Below are 20,879 nucleotides of genomic sequence, written 5' to 3'. Positions count from 1 at the left end.
TTTCCTCATCTATAAACAAAAACTGAGCCAGACTACCTCAAAAAACTATTCCAGCTATAAAACCTGTTCTACCCTAATCTCTTCCCTTAACTTCCCAAAGAATGTATTATAGTTTTTTAAACCACTAGCTTACATTTTGACCCATTATTTTGAAATAGCTATTAGATGCTTAGCTCTCAAAACTGGATCATCTACTTTACCCTATACCAAGAACTGGAATATTTACATTTTAGCTATCAAAGCCTAGAATGTGGTGGTTAAGATACCACCTAAATTATCCTTGATTAAATCATATTCTTCCTTATCCTAACACATTCAATCCCTTCCTCCCCCTTTTAGATGAACACTAACTTTTCTCAAAACAAAGCAAAATACCTGCCACAGAAGAACATTACTGATTTCCTTCTGGAACTTTTCTTTTGTTTTTTGTAACTGTTTCTTTCTCTTATTACTTTTAAAATGTGGAGACTCTCAAGGCTCAATCCACTCCTTATTAGTCTCCATCCATCTTGGATTTCACCATTCATTCCTGTTTGATTTCCTATCCCTAGCCGTCTATAGGGTATGTATCTATTCAATATCTGCCATCACTGCAAAAGTCAAACGTTCAAACTGGATCTCTTTCACACACTTTTCATTCCATTTCTTGTTCGTACCCCATTCTTCTGATTCTTTTTAATCCTTCTTTTTTCTAATCTCCCATTATATTTGCTCACCTAGCCTTTGTGCCTCCTCAGGGTTCCAGATTCATTTTTCCTCAGTTTTCCATGGTTCCCACCATCATCTTCATCATCTGAGTAATTTCCAATAATCAACCATCCTTCCAGCTTGTCACCATCGAGTTCTGAATATCTGATCTCCAAACAATGGAAGAAATCTTGCATGTTTTTAAGCACTTCTCCCCCAGATTATAGGGCAACTATTCTATTAATTTAAAATGTAATAAAATAAACTCAAATTTATCCATTTAACATATTTATGTTAACATGTTCTAGATACTGGTCTATGTGCTCGGGAATGAGCAGTGAACAAAATTAAGTTGCCCTTAAGGCCCTTTTAATGAGCAAGGGCCATATAATCAAAGGTATCTTAGAGTAGTTTTAAGTAATTGCCCTTGATAATGATTTGTGTATTCTCATTACTTAGCCAAAAATTAGTCCTTATAAGGATCAATAGAGAGAGAGGATTTTTTTCAAATGATGTGAATTCGAATTCTTGATCAGCCATTCCTTTTTTCCTTTTTTTTGAGAGGGTGCGCAATTGAGTACGTGGGGGAGTAAGGAGGAGGAATCTTAAGCAGGCTACCACACGGGCGCAAAGCCTGATGTGGGGCTCGATCTCACAATCCTAAAATCATGACATGAGCCAAAATCAAGAGTTGGATGCTTAACTAACTGAACCACCCAGGCACCCCTTGATCAGTCACTCTTTTAATTATGTGACCCTGAGTCTCTCTAGGCCTCTCATAAAAAATGGGTAAAATATCTACCTTGCAGAGTTGGTATGAATGTTAGCGCCTTCCTTCTTAGAATTAAAAGCATGAAGTTCCCATTATTCAATCCAATGATAAATTTAATCAACCCCAGCCACAAATCTGTTGACCACTAAAGCCACTTAGTGAAAAACAGTGGCTCTATTATCATAAATATCTGAAAAAAATCTTAAAATTCTACATTTAAGATATTTACTATAGAAACCTTAAGTCTAAAAAAGAGTAATTTCTAAGTATTAACAAACTACAAAATCAGCAAGAGACTAGCAAAAGAAAAAATACTTTCCACATTTAAACCATTTATTTCTACAGCATTTCCCCCAGTCCTTTTAATCCCAAGACTTAACAGTATTCAACAATCAACTTCTTCCTCTGCATACGTTAATATAAATAGAAAAAAACAAAAAACTGGAAATAAAAGGACCAGTGCATAAGAACTAGAGAGTTGAAGCGTAGTTAAAAACTGTCTATGCATCTCACTCTCAAGAATGAATTATGGAATTAGATCTAAGCCTCCATTAAGAAAATTACTCAGATATGCAAACTTTATTAACTTATTATAATATGTCTTGTTCAAGCTTTTAGAGTAGCCAGTCTTGAACAGGCATATAATCATGGAGACACTGTACAATAAAGGGAAAAATAAAATGTCAAGAATGAAGTTGGTAGATACAAGTGCTATTACTGACCAGTATATCTGCTATGAGACAGGCTACATCCACTTTCACCTTCCAACTTAATTTTAAGACCTGTCTTTACAAATACAAAACATTACGTACATACATAGATAAAAAAATAATCAACATGTACTGAGCTGACTGGCCAACCTTACAAAAGTCATTTGTACATGAAAAAATTGCCGTGCGAAGTTGAACTAGAAATACTTTTCTCCAAATCCTTAATGAACCACTTACTTCAGGATATAAGAGGCATAAAATTCAAACTCCCTGTAAGTGAGAGTTCAGGCTATATCAGCAGAGACTCCTTTTATTTTTTTTATTTTTTTTTTTTTAAGATTTTTTATTTATTTATTCGACAGAGATAGAGACAGCCAGCGAGAGAGGGAACACAAGCAGGGGGAGTGGGAGAGGAAGAAGCAGGCTCATAGAGGAGGAGCCTGACGTGGGGCTCGAACCCGGAACACCGGGATCACGCCCTGAGCCGAAGGCAGGCGCTTAACCGCTGTGCCACCCAGGCGCCCCAGCAGAGACTCCTTTTAAATCTCCACTATCATTCTGGATTAAATTTAAATGATAAGATATTCTCAAAGTAATTACACAATAAAAGAATTTTTGTCTTCTGGCACAATACCAAGTCCATAAGATCTGCCAGTTTTTACTTGGAATTCAAAAATTAAAAAGTTATTACATTAGTATAAAATTAAAAGGTTATTACTAACAGACAGCAACCATGTTACAATGTATCAAACAATTACTGGCTAAAATTTGAAAACCACACAAACTGATCTCGGTTATTAGCCAACACAATCATCAGTTACTTCCCTTAGGAAATATGTGCAAGATCAGCAAGCCAAAATTAGTAGCTACCATAATGCTTTCAATTATAGGGCGTTCAACTATTTGACACTAAACGAATCTAGTTTACAATATTAACAGTTAGAAGAGTCCTAAAGAAAAGTAGAATTTAAATCTCACAAGATAATAAAGGTTACTGGATCTTGATAGATCAGTGCATCTATTCAATTCCACAAATGTTTGAAATCTGTCATTTTGTCTAAACAGAATTCTATAAACCCCAGTGGACAAATCACAATCAGATTCTGAAACAGCATTTTAATTTAAGTAGTTGTGTGTGTGTGTTGGGGGGGGGGGGGATGCATGTGTGTTCTCCAGCAATGGACTTCACTGAGGGTAACTGGAATTGAGGGGTGTATTAGTTTCCTAAGGATGCTGCAACACATGACCACAAACAATTCTAGAGACCAGAGTCTGAAATCAAGATATCAGCATGAAAGAGCATTTTAAGATTTCCAAGATACCAATAAATAAATAAATAAAAATTTTAAAAATCTGGATTTATACATACAACAGGAACTCGAAATTTGTGAGCTCATCAAAGCCAGTTAACATGGAGATTCATTTAAAAATTATATATATCTTAAACACTGTATTTTTAATTTAAAATATCATTCACCAATATTTTAGTGTCAAGCTAAAATGTTCTCTTTGAACATGGCTCCCCTACTTGGACTTTTGGGTTCTCATTCTCGTATCAACCGTATCTGTGATGCATTGTCTATAGTTTTTGGTTTTAGATTACTTCAAGATAAGAAATTACTTAGACACCAGTGGAGCAATGTGAATGTAGACTTCCTTCTAGATTTGGATTTGTATTATTTTTCCCCATTTTCTTTTAGTTATCTTGCCCATAACTAAACAACTTTCTTTAGCAATTAATGTGTTTTTAACAGGTTTTCCAAAGTAGTTAACTTAGTTTTCATTTAAACAATTCTCTCTTCACACTCATTTATCATTGGTTTATGTTATATATAATAATATAAACACAAGTACAATGGGATTAATGTATTTGGGAACAAACAGGACTCTCACGAACATTCAACTCAACTAGTCAGAGCATCACAGAGTAGTTTACATCATTCAACATACAACTGGCATTAATATTTTTTTAAGATTTACTTATTTTAGAGAGTGCAAGCAGGAGGGCAGAGGGAGAGGGAGACAATCTCAAGCAGACTCCACGCTGAGCGGAGCCCAACGTGGGGCTTGATCCCAGGACCCTGAGATCGTGACCTGAGCCGAAACAAAGAGTGGACACCTAAGCAACTGTGCCACCCTGGCGCCTCTGGCATTAATATTTTTTGAGTGAAGGTTAAGGAATCTTCTGTAGTATCTACATAAAAAGGCTTTGGGAAAAATACTATATATATATTTATATATATATATATATTTATATATATATATATATATATAAAATAAATAGTGATCACCACAGCACATGAGAGACAATTAGGATAGAGTCAGAAACTCACTTTTTTTCCAGAAGCAGCTACAACACGAACAGCTGGAGCACTAAGAACTGTACACATATTAACTCACTGAATTCTCAAAATGACTCTATAAGATAGACTGTATCATTATCTCAATTTTGCAGATCAAGAAACTAAGGCATTAAAATAAAAGTAATGTGCCCAAGATCACAAAGCAATACAACCTGGTGTGATTATGGTTCCAGTTCCTACTTTTAAGTCCTATGCAATACTGCCTCTAAAGAAGTATTGTTCGAGCTCTCTTAATAAGCATATATCACTTTCATAATCTTAAGAATTAGAGGGGATAATCATGTCCCAGTATGTCACTCCCCAAAGCAAATTTTTTAGCAGCTCTCCCATAAAGTCCATAATCTTCCATCCTGGCACTCAGGGCTCACCACAACTTGATCACAATTTGTATTGCTAGAATTCCAATCCATGACTCTTATACAAATAACACGTGGGTTCTGGAAACCGATAGATCATCCTGAATTGGGATGTACAGAAACACAAAACATGGAGAGTCTGTCTCATGACACTACACAAAGACTAATATTCCTTCATTCAGAGAATCTAAAAACAGTGGTCTGGCTTCTCAAGAGGACAGTCAGCATGGTTTCTTGAAAAAGTTTAAAGTATCAAGAATTGTGACCTAAATTTTAATCCTTGATCAACCACTATCTAATTATATGACCTAAGAAAAATTATTTAATCTCCCTGGTTTCTGTTCTACTTGTAAAATAAAAGGGAAGAGCTAGAACAGTGTAAAAATACAGCTGAGACTAGTAACTAAAATGCAAATTCAAGGCTCCACTAGCTGTGATTAAGTAGGTCTGAAATGGGGCCCAAGAATGTTTGTTTTAGTAAGCATTCCACGTAAATAATACATGTGGTCCCTGGTCCACAATGAAAAATATTTAAATAAAAGATCTCACAAGTCAATTCTAACTCTAGTTTCTTAACTTCAGTCAATAGGATGCTACTTTACATAACCAGGATGGGGGTTGTGGCCTAAAAAGACAATCCTCAGTTCATCATGGAATTTGTTTTTGCACCTCTCACCCCCTACTTTTTTAAGACAACGGAATATGATTTAGTAGTGCTACAAACTGAACTTTCATTCTCTTAAGACACAGTTTATTCAAATGAGTTTTAAATCAATTAAGCACCTACAAAATGCTGATTCAACTGTATCATCTTATTAATCCTCCTTATTTTGAAATATGATCTTAACTTTCTCAGAAGTAAATTTTAAGCTTCAGAGAATATAATCTCCACTCTACAAGTATTCACAGTTTTAAAATTTTCTTCTCCCAATTTTCCCTGAAAATTTCTAATTTTCATTTAATAAAATAAATTACTAATTTTCATTTAATATGTTACCCGGGGCTTAAATCAGCAAAATATTCGAATTATTGCCCAACTTCACTACCATTATTTTGCTATCATTAAGAGGAAATATGCCAAATTAATAAAAGTATTATAATGTAATTAAAATCTGAATAAATGTTTTCCCTGTTTCTTATCCTTTTCTTGTCCTTTTGAACTTTTCCTCAATGAGTATTCTATTTGTTCCAAAAATCATACACCACTTTGTTCTAAGAGTTACAGATATTTGATGCTCTGCTGTATTAAATGTACCATCTCACCCAACCTTTTTAAAACAGCAAACTTGCATATATGTTAAAATAAAAAACTTCTCGATAATTTCAGAAAAACATATTTTTCTTCAAAAGAATTATTTCAAGGATTTTTTTTTAACAGAGAACAAGGAATAACACCATAATTAAAAAATGTATTTTCAGCCTTGTCTTAGAAATCAAAATGCTAGCATTAATAGCAAATTGTAAACCTAAACAACTGTAATGCAAGGGTCATTTAGCAGTAATTGTAAAAACTAAATGAGGAATTGGAACACCGTAATTTAAAAAAAATAATTTAACAGCCTATGTACTTATTTTCTATATTCTGATTTCAAATTAGACCAGCATTCAGTAGGCTATCTTAAATTCCATTTGTGTAGAAAACTGACACTATCTGACATTATCCAAATTATCTACACTTTCCTTCCTTAAATTTTTTTTAAATCTGTTGTGATTACAAAAGCAATCCATCTGTCTCACAGAAAGACCAGAAGAGAAAACTCCCACAATTCCAATTACCCAGACACAAATCACTGCTGGAAACTTTGGTGTATTTGCGGCCACATGGTAAAAACTTATTCAGGCACCAATAGACACTAAGTCTAGGAAAGTCTGACAGGGAACAGAATATTTACACAACCTCAAAATACCTTCCCACAAATTACTTAATAATGGCAAAAAGAGAAACAGTAACTATACAATGGAGAAACTACTCCACACCTCAACCAAGCAATCAAAATGAACTACTGACAAGGGGCAAACATTAAGTGCATCCAAATGATTAAAACAAAACAAAACAAAAAACCCACATATTGCATATCTAGTATTCCAGAAAAAATGCAAAATCTGAATCTAATCAGAAAGAAACCTTAGATAAACCCAATTGAGGGACACTGTTTAATAACTAGCCTGCCAATGTCATGAAAGACAAAGAGACCTGAGAACTAAATGCAGTCTGATCCTGATTTGGCAATTGCACCAGAAAAAAAAGTGCTAATAAAGGGCATAATTGGGACAACCGATGAAAATGGAATATGGACAACAGTCTAGATGAAAAGTATTACATCAATGCTAAATTTCCTAAATGTAACCACTCTGGTTACTTAAGAAAAGATGCTTGATCTTAGGAAATGCATACTTAAGTGTAGATGGCATCATATATGCAATCTACTCTCAAAGAGTTAAGAATTTCTTTTTACATGTAGAGTGAAAATAATAAAGCAAATGTGACAAAAGGTTAAAAATCAGGGGATCTGAGTAAAGGGTTTAAGGGAATTTTATACTGTTCATGTAAATTCTGTAAGACTGAAATTATTTTAAAATAAAAGCATTAAGGGGCACCTGGGTGGCTCAGTCGTTAAGCTTCTGCCTTCGGCTCAGGTCATGATCCCAGAGTCCTGGGATCGAGCCCCGCATTGGGCTCCCTGCTAAGTGGGAAGTCTGCTTCTCCCTCTCCCACTCCCCCTGCTTGTGTTCCCTCTCTCACTGTGTCTCTCTCTGCCAAATAAATAAAATCTTCAAAATAAATAAATAAATAAATAAAAATAAAAGCATTAAAACACCTTGGTTTTTTGGCAGTATTCCTCAACATATATGCATATATTTATATATTTGTATTTTTAAAGTTAAAAAGTGGAATCATCCGTTTGATACTATTTAGTTTCAGAGGCCCTCCCAAGTACATTTAAATATCCCTGAAAAAAGACAATTGTCCTTCTCTTGCTCTCCATCCAAACAAACTCTCCCACACCATAAATACCCACTCTACCACCATCTCCTTAACCAGTTACAGCTAATTAAAGGGATCAAGATGGAGAACAGTAGCTCACTGACACCTTGCCAATTCCTGTGAGGTCCAACTGTACTTTCTTCAAAAAAGTTCTCTAAGATTTCCCTTCCGTCTTAAAACAAATCTTTTACTTAAGCTAGCTGGAGCTGATTTCTGTACCTTGCATCCAAACAAACCCTGAAACAGCAGGCTTTTGAGAAGTAGAAATAAACAGTGCAAGGGAAACAGTAGCTACTTAAATTAATCTTTTGTCTGTGCTTGAAAAAATATGGTTTTGCTAGGGGCTTAATGGTAAGATGTAATAAGGCTGTGTCAATTCAGCCAATTATGCAGCTTAATTTAAAGAGAAGCAGCAGAAAAGCAAATAATTCAAAAGGAAAAATCTTATTTTCTCAAGAGGAGCTACTATGTATCAGACCAACCTCAGAACCCCATCAATTTATGGTTAATGAAGCAGAGTCTCAACCTTTCAAATCAGTCACATCAAGAAATCTTCCCATCTTTTGCCACTTCATTAAAGAGAAAATGGATTTTCAAATTCCTGAAACTTGTCTTACTTTAAACAACATACAAAAAAACAGAGGAATTTAAGAGGTCTCTCTGTAAAATCAAAAAAGAAACTATTATATTTCATTATTAGTCTGTGAAATAAGTCTGTAAAAAATATCGGAAGAGTGTATCTTTCTCATATATAGTCCCCTGATATGTAAACTTAAAAAAACAAAACTGTTTTCCTAACAATATTCTAATCTTAATTCTTCACATCACATTCCTCACTTTCTGCTAAAAACCACTGACACTAGGCTTTATTCTTAGACCAGTGAGAAATATGGGAAAACATATTTAATCTTTAAATTTACTTAACTCAAATAAGTTTAAAATAATTGCTCATAGTAAATTCAGTTAAAGTCTTTAAAAATTATGTTTAAATACCTTTTGAAAACAAAAGTCAAAATTTTTCTGGTCTCAGATAAAATGTTAGATAACATAATTCTGTGAACTTGAACTTTAAAATTATCTTATGAATACCACAAACCAAAACTATCTCAATCCAACTGTTCATTACTTAACTTTATGCCACAGGCTCAGACCTTAAATGCTGCAACCAAGTTAGCTATAACACAGGTGTGATTACTCAATGTTCTTTCTCAATTATAAACTTCAGGACCAAAATTTTTATTGCTTTGGATTAACTCGAAATTAAGCAAACATCTAAGAGTTGCTAGAAAATTATCTCTCTTCTCCAACTGTACAACTCCAACTGTACAATAAAGAAAGCTGCATAAATCATTTTGTTTCTCAGGTCCTGTCTTAAATCCAGATTTCACACTTAAGACAACTTTAAAATGCAAAAATAAATATTTTAACTAAAAATAATGGACAAGTAGTTGATTATTTACTCACTAAATTACCATATTATAGATAACTTATGTATGAAAAGCCATAGTATCTGTTTTGATGGCATTGCAATTCAACATATCAAAAAAGAATTCTGACTGACCTGTTCCATTGAAAAGTCCAAGATCCCAAACAGCTTAAATAGTTCTTGTAAATAATCACATCAGATTTTTCAATAAAGCTGGAAAATGCACCTAACAATATAAAAATGCTTTCCTAAACTATCTAAAAATAAAATTTTATTTATAAGCTGTCTATGAAGAAGAAAGAACTGATTTCATACTAAGGGAAAATATTTATCAAGTGAAATTTAAGACCCAACTATTTTCTTGACTCTAAGTAAAAAGCATCCTAGTTACTAATGGTTAATAAAAACTTCTCGTATTCTTAAAAATACAAATAACATCTAATTAACTCAGCCTTAGTCACCACCATCTGATTTTTTAATGTAGCACTTAGCATGAGTGCTCACAATAACAAAAAAAAATTTCTTTTGGTTAACTCCTACCTCTCTATAAAATACTGTTTAATTGCAATAACAAGATTTTAGTTAAATATTGTTACTTCAAATCTGGTGCACTAAAAACTATTTTCAACCATTAGTATTGCTCTTCCATATTAAACAAATGTTTAAGTGATACTTACTATTCGTTTAATATTAAAAAAAAATAAGGCTCTTCCCAACACCTGTACATTACAAAAGCCAATAAAAAAGAGACAGCCACTCCAATTTTAAACTCAGCCTAAAAACCAACATTTATATATCTAAATAGTATCCTTGTTATTTTCCCAGTCAACACAAAAGAGTAATTTTCCATACAGTAAAAATAATTCTACAGCAACACTAAAAAGTCTCCCTGAATGTATTAAACATTTATTCTAACATATGACAAGGAACAGTCCCTGATCACCCTGAATATTTGAGATGTGTTTGCTTAAATGAAAAGCTTTAAATGCAACAAATAATTGAGCACCTACTCTCTACTGTGAATCAATCGTTTGGAGATGAAAGCTAATTACACATTATGAACGTATTTTTAAAAATACAGCATATTTTGCAAAAATTCCATACCAATATTTCTTTAGCAGTTTTTGATAGCTCTTCCACGTTTTTTTGGTTTTCTCCATTTTAAACACTCAATAGCACACATTTAAGTCCCAGTATTAACTTCCAGAAAAGCAGAGCTGTTAGGATTTACATAACACACTTTTAAAAATAAAATCATAGGCATAAGACTTTGATGCATGAAAATGGGTACATTATTCTTAGAAATAAGAAACCAATTTAAGAAGTTAGACTTTCACTAAGACCACTAAGGTATGTGTTAAAGGGAAGAATTTCTCCTAAATTATTAATTGGCTTTTATCCTCACTTCCTCATTTTAGATCCAAGAAGTCCTAAAGCTTACTGTGGTATACATGGTAAAATTCTCTGGCTGGAAGCTGTTAAGACAGACAAGCCAAAATTGTGAGAGTTATCAGAGATCTAAAGAGTCAAAGGGAAATGGAGGAGCCCCGTAAAGGTTCTAAACTTAAATTGAGATCAAAGGGATCCTATAATGTACACTGACAACAAAAGGGAAGTATGATCAAAATATAGTCTCCAAAAATAAAATTTGCTCTCCAATTACATTATGATTTTCTACAAATCCACTTAAACAGATAAACACCTAATCCCTCAAAACTCAGCTACCCTAAGAACAAAGACCATTTAACTAGTTTTCTCCCCCAAGAGACCTATTGCATCAAAACTCACTGAGAATAAAACACCAGGCCTAACCTTTTAGTAAATCTGCCTCTGCAATTATAAAGGACATATAGTCAATGGGGTATACATTAACAAAAACTAAACATTTATAGCCATGTTATTTGTAAAGTACAATATACATAAAACATATATCAAAACAAGCAAACAAAATCCAAAGCAATGAAGCAGCCCAGTATGAAGAAAGCTAAGAGCGTGAAGGCAGCTTTTCTCATAATTTCCAACTTGGTATTGTTTATTTGAAGGCAAATAAGTCCAAATGCTTTGTGTGTCTAGACCTGATCAAGGTCACTATCAAGAAAAAACAATGGGTGTAGACAGCGTTCCCTCCCACGGCTACATAAACCAAATCTCCCTAAGAGTATACCGATTTCCTACATGAGATAGTAAGTTTAAAGTACCAACCTTCTGAACCACAGATCTTAACCACATAGTCTATAAAACAAATACATAATCTTTACACAGCAGTTACGGATTCTAGACTTCCATGACCACTCAGAGCATAATAAAAATGAGTATTGACCAGAAATCCCTACACAAACTCCTACTACCAACAACATATCATTTTACAATAAAATATTTCAAAGATTCTAAGGTTATGTGCTTAGTCTTCCATGATGAAACTCTCTAAGCTAGTTATTTCTACAATTATTTTGTAGAACAGAAAGTTAACTAGTTCGTATATGAACTTCAATGATTCTCTTGTTCCACCGTAAATATTAGAGCAGAATTTACAGTGGAATAAAAAAATCATGAAAAGGCGTATATTCTCCAACCTTTTAAAGAACTACTGCATTGAAAGGCACTCATCTTTTGGTTATTCCATATCAGAATGGTCATTAAATGCCATTAATGGCCCATTGATATCTCACTGATGAGTTCAGGCCGAAAAGATCAACATCCCACTACAGAGATGAATTTTAATCATTCCCACTTTTTAAAATACTATTAAGTGACACCATTTAATTTTCTGCCTCAATCTATTAGATTCTGAAATTAGCATAAAATGGATTCAAGATCCTATATTACTGTATGGCTTATATTTAAAGTCATTAAAACAGACTAAGCTCCACATGCTAAAACAGGTAAATGGGCATGGGGGAGGGGGTGGATTTCAAGAAGTAAAGCCTTACTTTTCTACTTACATAATTCTGATAGTATACTATAAAACAATTTTAAAAGGCAGCAAAGCATGCAGCTACACTTCATAAAATATACAAACTTAGAAAATTCTTAAAGGAATGCTTAATATATGAGAAAAATGGATACAAAATATAATAGTGAGAAGAACAAGCATTTCCACACCCAGTGAAGTAACAGGTTTAGGCTTGTTTGTACAGCTCCCTAAAAATTAATCTGAAAGAGTACAAAAACCAAAATTCACAAAATTGGTCAAGAGGTGGATGGGAAACATTTCACTCTAAATTAAAACACCTAGTCACACAAAATGTTACAGTTACACACTCACTAAACATTTTAACTTACTTTAGCACAGTGAATAAAAAACACCTGCACTAAACCGAGCAAAAACTATTCCTTGTCCCAAATACATTTTTTTAAATGTTTAAGAGCACCTACCCTCTCTACTGAAATTTCTAAGGCTACCTGAGTGTTTTTATTTTTTTCGAAAGTGGTGTCATTTTATTTGCCTCTCAGGAAAAACCAATAAAATTAATCAACTAAAACACAGCACTGTAATTTGCAGTAAAATCAACACATTTTTGTAAACTGTTTGGGGAAGAAAAGCAGCACAGTCTTTTCATGTAAACATAATAAGCCTGTAATATGCTGCAGACAAACGCACTGCATGGGGTGTGGAGGACCCGAGCTGATTAGATTACCACAACATCAGCCTGGGGCCGCCATTTTTAGAATCTGTAAAGGACAAAAGAGGGAAATTTCACTTTTTACTTCCCATCTCGAAAAATAAAAGAAAAAACGGGGCTATCTTCCAATTAGGTATTGATGTCTCCAGCCTCGAGTTGAATGCACCTCACTTAATTCTCTCCAAGGTCTCCAGAACTCCAACACCTTACGTTATTCACATCTCTAAAAGGAGGGGAAATAAGGGAAAAAAAAAAAACCCACAAAAACCAAAAAAAACCCCAAAACAAAACAAAACAAAAAACCCGGTGTTTACTCCAAAGCGAACTCTAGCGATTTCTCTTTGACTTTAAATTATACCATTCTTAAGAGACTCTAGCAAGAACGGATCTCTACGGAACTGAGGCCAGAAGAGAGCACTCCGGATTGTTTTTTTTTCTCCCCCCCCTCCCCCGTTTAGCACAGTGAACCGTTTGTTTCTTTTCTGTATCTGCTGCCACAGTGTTTGTGCCAATCCCTTGGTCAAAATAAGCTCTTCTGAAATGTGCCATATTGTGGATTCTAAGCCTCCGGTACAGTAAAGGACGGCGATAATGCAAGCGGAGTGGGGGAGGAGACTGAGAAGGCTGGGTACTGGGGTGACCACCTCAGGGGCGGGTTTACCCTCTCCCGGAGAGGATGAGGAGCTGTCTCGTTCTCCCACAAAGGGAGACAGAGACCCAGAGCGTCCTTTTAACCCTCTTGGTATTTACCAGAAAATTATACCACAGAATGCCAGGCAATTAATGGAAGAAGAAGAAAATGGGGCCTATACGGTTTTTCAGCACCTGAACAAGATGCGGTCGAGGAAAGGGAGAGCTGGCAGCTCCTGGGACCACTTCGACACAAACCCTACTAACAGTCACAAGCCTACCTCCTCACCCAAGCGGCCTTAACCCGCTGCCAATGAGGAGTGCGCCCCCTCCCTAACTCCCACTCTCAAGGGGGTTTAACTGCCAGTTTCCCCTTTCCCCAACCCTAAAACCCGCCATAATGCTCCCTTTCTAGGGTCAGGGAAGAGAAAGGATAAATTCGATTCAAATAAGCAGCGTCTTGCTCCAGCCCAGACACCTGAGAGTCAACGTCGACTCCCCCAAACCCCCTCCCAGAAGGATAAAAATGAGAGAGCCCCCTCCCCCTTGAAACACGCGTCCCTCCACCCCGCAAACCCCAAGAACTCCCAAGGAGACGACAGGCACTGACCTGTGATGTTCACACACCAGACACCCGAACCCCGTTATCTGCTCGACCCCCAAGGAGTCTCTCCACACCTCCGCGAACAGACGACCCCCCGACAGCAGCCACTGCGGACACAGGACCCGGTTCCACACACCCCCTCCCCAAACAGCAGCGCGCAGCCTCTTCACCAGCAATCAAGGAGTAGGGGAGGGGGCACCCAGACAGTCAACAGGAACGCAGAGGCGACGGCAAGGCTGCTCAGAGTGTCTATGCCCCCTCTGTGGCCGCTCCCGAACTCAGGTACGGTCTCCGACTCGGCCCCCTGCGCCCGCTCAGTGTCACTGCCTCTCGCTCTGGGAAAATGGCGGCGACGGCGGCGGCGGCCGCGGCGGCGGCGGCGGCGGCGGCGGCCGCGGCGGCAAGTGCACGGGGCCCGCCCGCCCCGCTCCGCAGGGGCAGAGGGGGAGGGGACGAAGCTGCCCGCCGCCATTTTGCTTGTGGGCTGCCGCCCGCCGTTGCCTCTCCCACAGAGGCTTGAAGATAGCCAACTGGAGGCAGAGAGGTGGGCAGAATCTCCGTCTTTTTCACAACAGGTGCATTCAACAATTCTCAGAAGGTTTGGGGAAGTTTCGGTATTTGGTGGGATTGGTTCTTTACCCCTTTTCCCTGAGCAGCCCTCAAGTTTGGATATCGGCGAGCTTGGGCACGCCACTACTGGGTGGAAGGATAAGGACTGTAGGCCCTGGGAACGGCCCCCCTCACCTCACCCTCCTAAAGCGATGCACTTTCTCCCACTCCCCAAACAACCTCAGTCTCAGTCTCAGTTTCCCCCTCCCCCTCCCCAGTCTGGCCTCCAGCGCTGGGTGAACTCGGTTGGGGTGTCACTCGACGCCCACTAGGGGCTGAGGAGGCTCCAGTGCGCAGACTCCGGGCACCGGATAAAAGCGGAGCTGGAGCGTCCAGCGCCGTCTCGATGGAGGAGCGAGAAACGGAAGAGGTCGGGGGGAGAAGCAGCAAGAAAAGTACAGCCACCGTCAGCGCCGCTTTCCTGCCACCGTGTATCGGGGTAAAAAGCTGCCGTTGCCGTCGGTGCAGTTGCCGTCGCTGCCTCCTACTTTTGGCCCCGGGGAAGGATTTCCCCGCCGGCGGGACAATGTGCGGGGTGGGGAGCGGGAGTTCCTTTATGTGGTGGTGATTAAACGAGGGAGGGACAGAGAGACGGTTATCTCGAAGAAAAAAAGGGGGAGGCCAAAGAATAAAACAAGGGTTTCCCCACTAAAATAACACGGTGATTCCGGTTCTTGTTTTCGGGGTCTTTCCCCCGAAATGGCGGTTTCCGCCTTCTCGCTCCACGGAGACCAGGAGCGCTTGGTAAGCCGAGTGGGGAGAGGCAGAGGCGGTTCGCGCAGCCAATCGGTGCCTGATGTGTTCTGTCGGCCGCGTCCCGATTGGCTAGTGATGACTTCATGCTGCAGCAGCGGGTGGGGCCAGAGCCGTCTGGGGAGGCTGTTGCAAAGGCAGAGAGGGAGAAGTGACGATGGTGATCGTTGCTGCCGCGGCTGATATGGAACCAAGCAGTGGCGAAGAGAATCTCAAGGCTCTTCCCTGAGTATTTTCTCCTGTCCCTGCGCGAGGTGAGGGCCCCGGCTCGGCCTCTGCGAAACTTTGGGGCGCTGGCGCGGACGAGGAGACACAATTCCTCCCATGACTTTTTGTAACTGCGTCAGGGCAAGATGGCGCTGGGTCTCCTTGGGGCGCGGGGGGAGAGGCACGTCCACCGCCGCCGCAGCGCATGTGACCGGGCTGCATTCCTGTGGGGTTTGGCTGCGACCCAGGCTGGTGCGGGGGAGGGGAAAGGGCTTGGGCGGAGGAGACTGTGGTGCGGTCGGCGTTGGCGGCCTGAAGAGGAAGAGATGACTGTTTGAGAACGCTTCCCCTCCCCCCTTATAGCTTACAGCTGCGGCTCCCGGGGGAAAGCCCCGGAGGGACACTACTTCTGGGGTGTGACGGCTGTTGGTGGAGGAGAAGGTTTGGTGCCCTATTTTCTTATCTACCTTTCTCCTTGCAAAGTACTTACGTAAGGTGGCAGGTTCCTAATGTGGGAGTCGCGATCAACTGTGAGTCCCTGAGGGCCACTGGACTGAGTGAAAAGGAGAGACTAGCTGGGCCACAACGTCAAGAAGGATCAGTTATTTTCTGAGAAGACGTAAAGTTTCTCAGATCCCAGTAGAAAAATATTTACCAAATTTGGAAGCAAGCGTAAAAGATGTAAATAACATCCAGGAACACTGAAAATTTCCTAAAAGTTACCATCTGAATTTTGAGGACCCTTTTCAGGCTTTCTGTTCCTTCCCTCTGTACTTCTCATATCCTCCCTGTCTATATTCTACAAGTGTAATCTTAGTGGCTGTGCTTTTCTTTTTGAATTTAGGCCTGATTAGTAATAACAATAAAAGCTGCTAGTGTTGTAATCTATATGAAGTAAGGATGTTTTCAATACTTTTGTCTTTCTGTCGCTTCTTAACTGTGGTTTTTAAAAATAAAAGATGAAATCACTTTCGGTAAATATTAAGATTCTTGCACCATTATGAAGCCTACCTCTCTAAATCACTTCTGTAGAAGTATGGACTTTAGTTTTAGAAACCTTCTTAGTTGAAGATCTTTAGTTCAAAAGTTTTTTAGTTCATCTTGGAAGATTCAGTAAGAAATACTAGTTTTGTTTTTGATTATTCTCACTTGGCCAAACAAGCAAGGTAGCCATTAACGAAACTAGTGAAAATTCAAAAGGCTTCTCCCCTTGGGTGGTGTTGAGAGCAGAGAGTTACACACAACAAAGACATTTGCTGTGAAACCTGGCTGGCTTTTTGACAGAACACGTCTGCTAGGAGGAAACGTTTGCTGGACCTGAAAAGTCGGGTTTAACTCAGGTCAAGGTTATGTTATTTCCTTTAGTGTTAGTTGCAGACTTCGTAGTTCGAAAACAAGATTTTTTAATTCATTTGTTTATACTTAAACCCTTGGCTAGTTTTTGTGGCTTTTTCAGTGAAGGAACAGTATGAATGAACTGAAAAGCCTGTAATTAAACTGTAAATATTAAGTAGTACAAAGATTTTAGAGTTCAAAGTGTTTTTCCATTGTGAATAGAAAATGGGCATTTTACATAGAAGAACTCTTGCTTGAATAACTTAGAGGATTTTTTGTCATGTATAAGTTGTGTTTCCCTTAACTGTCATAGTAGCTTTTATTTTGGCTCAGGAAAAGGGGACCGAATATGAAGTCAGGTTTTTAAGGTAATTTTCAGTCTTCCTAGCTTCCCTTTGCCTTAATAAGGAAGAGAGGCCATTTTTCAATCTAATAAACATCCTTGTTTCTGTCTTTTTTATCAGCTTGTCCACATTATTCCTAATTGCCAGATCTTGAGCTCTAGTTTTTCTTTTGCCACGTTCCTGTGGCGTTTTAACTACTACTTAGAATTACTTCTTGGACTACCTTCTTGTGTTACATGTTATCTCTGGGGAATTTCTTTTGTGCCTATGACTCTCCAGTAAGGCCTAAATTTTTATCTTAGCTGTAAGTGCAATGTTAAGGTATACAGGGGGGCCCACAGGCTTCCTCAACTCCCATTAAAAATACTGAGCTTGGTACTAGATTCCAAAGAACTTTGTTCACCCATCCCCTCAAAAAATTTTTGCTTCTCATCCTATTTCATTGAGTAAACCATACCCCAGCTTTCCTATATTTTTATTCAAATCATCTGTTATATAATTGGAAGTTTTATAACTGCCTTCAGGTGGCAGACATCCCCTAATTGGTAAAATACATAGGGAGTACTGTTTCATACGTTTGTGTGTCTGTCCACACCACCCGAAGTATTTCTTCCCACTCCTGGATAACTTGAGACTTTGCCTCCTGAAACTTCCAAATTCTTGCTCCCAAGTCCTATGAACCATTCTTTACATTAATGACCTAGCCCAGTGCTTGACACTTGGTTGGCATTTCAGGTGTACAAGTTTTTTGTGGCGATGTGTTGTTTTTTTAGGTGGATAACACTCTATTAATAAACTTCAGTGCAAACTGTAAAACATAGCTTTCATACTTTTTCAAAAACACTTGACCACCAGGGTTTGATGAGGAAATGAAGGATTCAGAGGCTCACAGGCGAGTTTTTCTCACCTTTACCTTATATGAGAGGGGACAAGGGGCTGCTGATGGGCTATTTCTGCCTCCAGAAAGATGGGAAACAAAACTGGCTTTATTTTTCAACAGCGTATTTCTCAAATCTGGAGGCCATTTTAATCTACAAGCTTCAGTATATAAACACCAGTGATTATTTGGGTTTATAATTCTTTGATGTGTTTGGGGCTTATTAAAGTATTTAGTACTGCTTGCTCTTATACTAGAGAACCCAATTTTTTGTGCCCTTGAGTTTAGATTTTGTCATTTTTCTTGCTGTCATTTATAAGTGTCCATGTGCCATCCTCTGGTACCTACATGTGTTTCATGTATTATGAGATTGGCATTCCAGTAATAGGGCTTATTAAAATTGCATGTAAAATGGAGCTCCTTAATAAGAATTCTAAGAGTCAGATTTGAGTTTTATAAACATTGATGACCCTTTGCTGTTGAAGCTTTTGGGGTATTTTTGAATAGTGATTGTCTATCTTTTCAAGTTCAAAGTAAGAAAATACTCAGAATTATAAGGGACTTCACTGGATTTTGTTTTTATATGGAGTTTTTCTCTGCCCCACCCCTGACTTGAGTGTTGCCTAAGTGTAGAACGAAAAGATCTATGTCTGAGAATTGAACTGAAACCATTAAATATACCTTAAATTGTGATGGTTAAACATACCACCTGATTGGTTTAACTTCCTGAAAAATGAATTTAATGCTATCTCGTTCTTCCTGGGCAAGGTGTTATGTATGTTAACACTAAACCTAAAATTCGTATTTGAAAGTAGTGCTCAAAAAAAGTTTTCAGGGCTTTGGATACCTTGAATCAACTTGATTGGTTTTCTTAAGAGAAAGATAGGTTTATTCCTGAGTATTCAAAAAACATTTCAAAAGTTAACTGCCTTCTGTTATTCAAAAAGATCAGGTCTAGGGTTGCCTGGGTGGCTTAGTCGGTTGAGCATCATTCAGTATGAATTCTTGGGTTCAGCTCAGGTCATGGTCTCAGGGTCCTGAGATGGAGCCACCCCTCCCTCTGTACGAAAGTGCGCACGCGCTCTCTCTCTCTCAAATCTTTAAAAAAAAAAAAAAATTGGGGCGCCTGGGTGGCTCAGTCTGTTAGGTGTCTATCTTGGCTGGGGTCTCTCAAAGTCCTTAAAAATATCAGGCCCATACTCTCCCTGTTAATTACTCAAATTTGAAACATCTTTAAGTATGGAGTTTGATTTGGAAAATAGAGAAACTAATAGTACTCTTCTTCCACCTGAATGATGCAAATAGGAAGCTAGCAAAAGCCCACTGTTCTAGAGTTCTCTGCAATGATTTAACAGTAGGTGTAGAAAATGGGCTCTTTAATATTCAGTGTGAATTGTAAACTTTAATGTAAAAATGGAGCCAGTGAAGAGCTAAGAAATCTATTGGAGGTCCTTTTGCTCATAGTGAGTGGTAATTTACAGAACAAAATTTCTGAATGTACCTAGTTTCGCAGCTGTGCTTGCCCTATTTAGAGCTTGTGATTGTGTTTTGTTCTCTTATAAGTATTTATGGCCTTTTCCATTCCTTGCCTGTTTGCCATAAGCATTGAAGTGTGCAGAGTTTTTCTTGTATTTGTATTATAAAAGAAAATTGGGTTTGGGTGTGTTTTTTGTTGTTGTTGTTCCTTTGTTGTAAGCACACGACAAAACAGCAGTATGGTCAGCCTTGTCTTTCCGAGGTAGAGAATATATCTTCACTGAACAACTATCTCCTAAACAGTACTGGTCCTAATAAATTGGTTATTGACCTAGAGTAAATGAACTAAAACTTAAATCGAGTTAAATTATATAGAAATTTATTCTAAGAGATTATGTCACTTAATATTCCTTATCCTTAAAAGTATTTTTTGAAGTGCCCCTCCCAAAGTATATTGATATTTGTGTCTCAAATTTAAAATTATAATCTGGTTTTTCCCCTCTGAATGCTTTGTTCCTGGGACAAACTGGAACTCCAGCTCTAATTTGAATAAAATAATTGGCATTCCTACCGTATTTAAGACACAAAACATAATTCCCAGCCCTTATATTTTCAGTTAGGTTGGCAAGATAAACTATGTAATTAGAACTTTTGAAACATTTTTATCTAAATGTTTACGTGCTGGTTTCTTCCAACTTTTATTCTACCTTTTTAAATTTAGCTCAGTTTTAATGCCACTTCCATTTCTTTTTGTATAGGTTGGTTTGTTGCTAACAGCTAACATCAAAGAAGGAAAAGATCACTGGTTAGTAAGTAAGGATATAATGGATGGAATTAAGGATTTAGGAATAACAGTTTTTGCTTTAAATTAGCAAGGTAAGCTGTAGTGGGGTCACTCCTACTAGTTTAGCAAGAGTGGAGAGTTGTTGGAAAGTTGTAATTTAAACACTCATAATCTTTAACTGCTAATGAGTCTCATCACCCCCAAAAAGGAATGCTGAGTGCCCAGAAACATATTTCATACTATTGTACGTACTTCATCTCTGTTAAGTGCTACTTACCTGAGGTTGGCAGAGCAGTGATTTCCTTTTTTTTTTTTTTTAAGATTGTATTTATTTATT

The 20,879-nt window shown here is 37.9% G+C and overlaps 1 protein-coding gene and 1 long non-coding RNA gene across 6 annotated transcripts in view; one reads left to right on the top strand and one right to left on the bottom strand.

Moving 5' to 3' along the window:
- Positions 1 to 14,526, bottom strand: part of KMT2E (lysine methyltransferase 2E (inactive)) — a 93,895-nt gene extending 79,369 nt beyond the window's left edge. For 3 of the 4 annotated variants that reach the window (XM_045793427.2, XM_045793431.2, XM_045793430.2), the window contains exon 1: positions 14,164 to 14,526. The gene's annotated coding sequence lies outside the window, so the exon portion shown is untranslated. Of the gene's footprint in view, positions 1 to 716; positions 853 to 14,163 lie in introns of those variants that run through there. The other variant, XM_045793429.2, reaches the window with a different exon arrangement.
- An 80-nt stretch (positions 14,527 to 14,606) lies between these two features.
- Positions 14,607 to 20,879, top strand: part of LOC123789382 (uncharacterized) — a 32,866-nt gene continuing 26,593 nt past the window's right edge. Inside the window, exons 1-2 of one of the 2 annotated variants that reach the window (XR_015724042.1) lie at positions 14,607 to 14,732; positions 14,985 to 15,773. This is a non-coding gene — a long non-coding RNA (uncharacterized LOC123789382). Of the gene's footprint in view, positions 14,733 to 14,984; positions 20,858 to 20,879 lie in introns of those variants that run through there. The other variant, XR_006778810.2, reaches the window with a different exon arrangement.

The sequence above is a fragment of the Ursus americanus genome, chromosome 3, assembly GCF_024610735.1.
Source record: "Ursus americanus isolate L20-20 chromosome 3, mUrsAme1.1.p, whole genome shotgun sequence".
Classification (NCBI taxonomy): domain Eukaryota; kingdom Metazoa; phylum Chordata; class Mammalia; order Carnivora; family Ursidae; genus Ursus; species Ursus americanus.
This window is presented reverse-complemented; position numbering and strand designations above follow the sequence as displayed.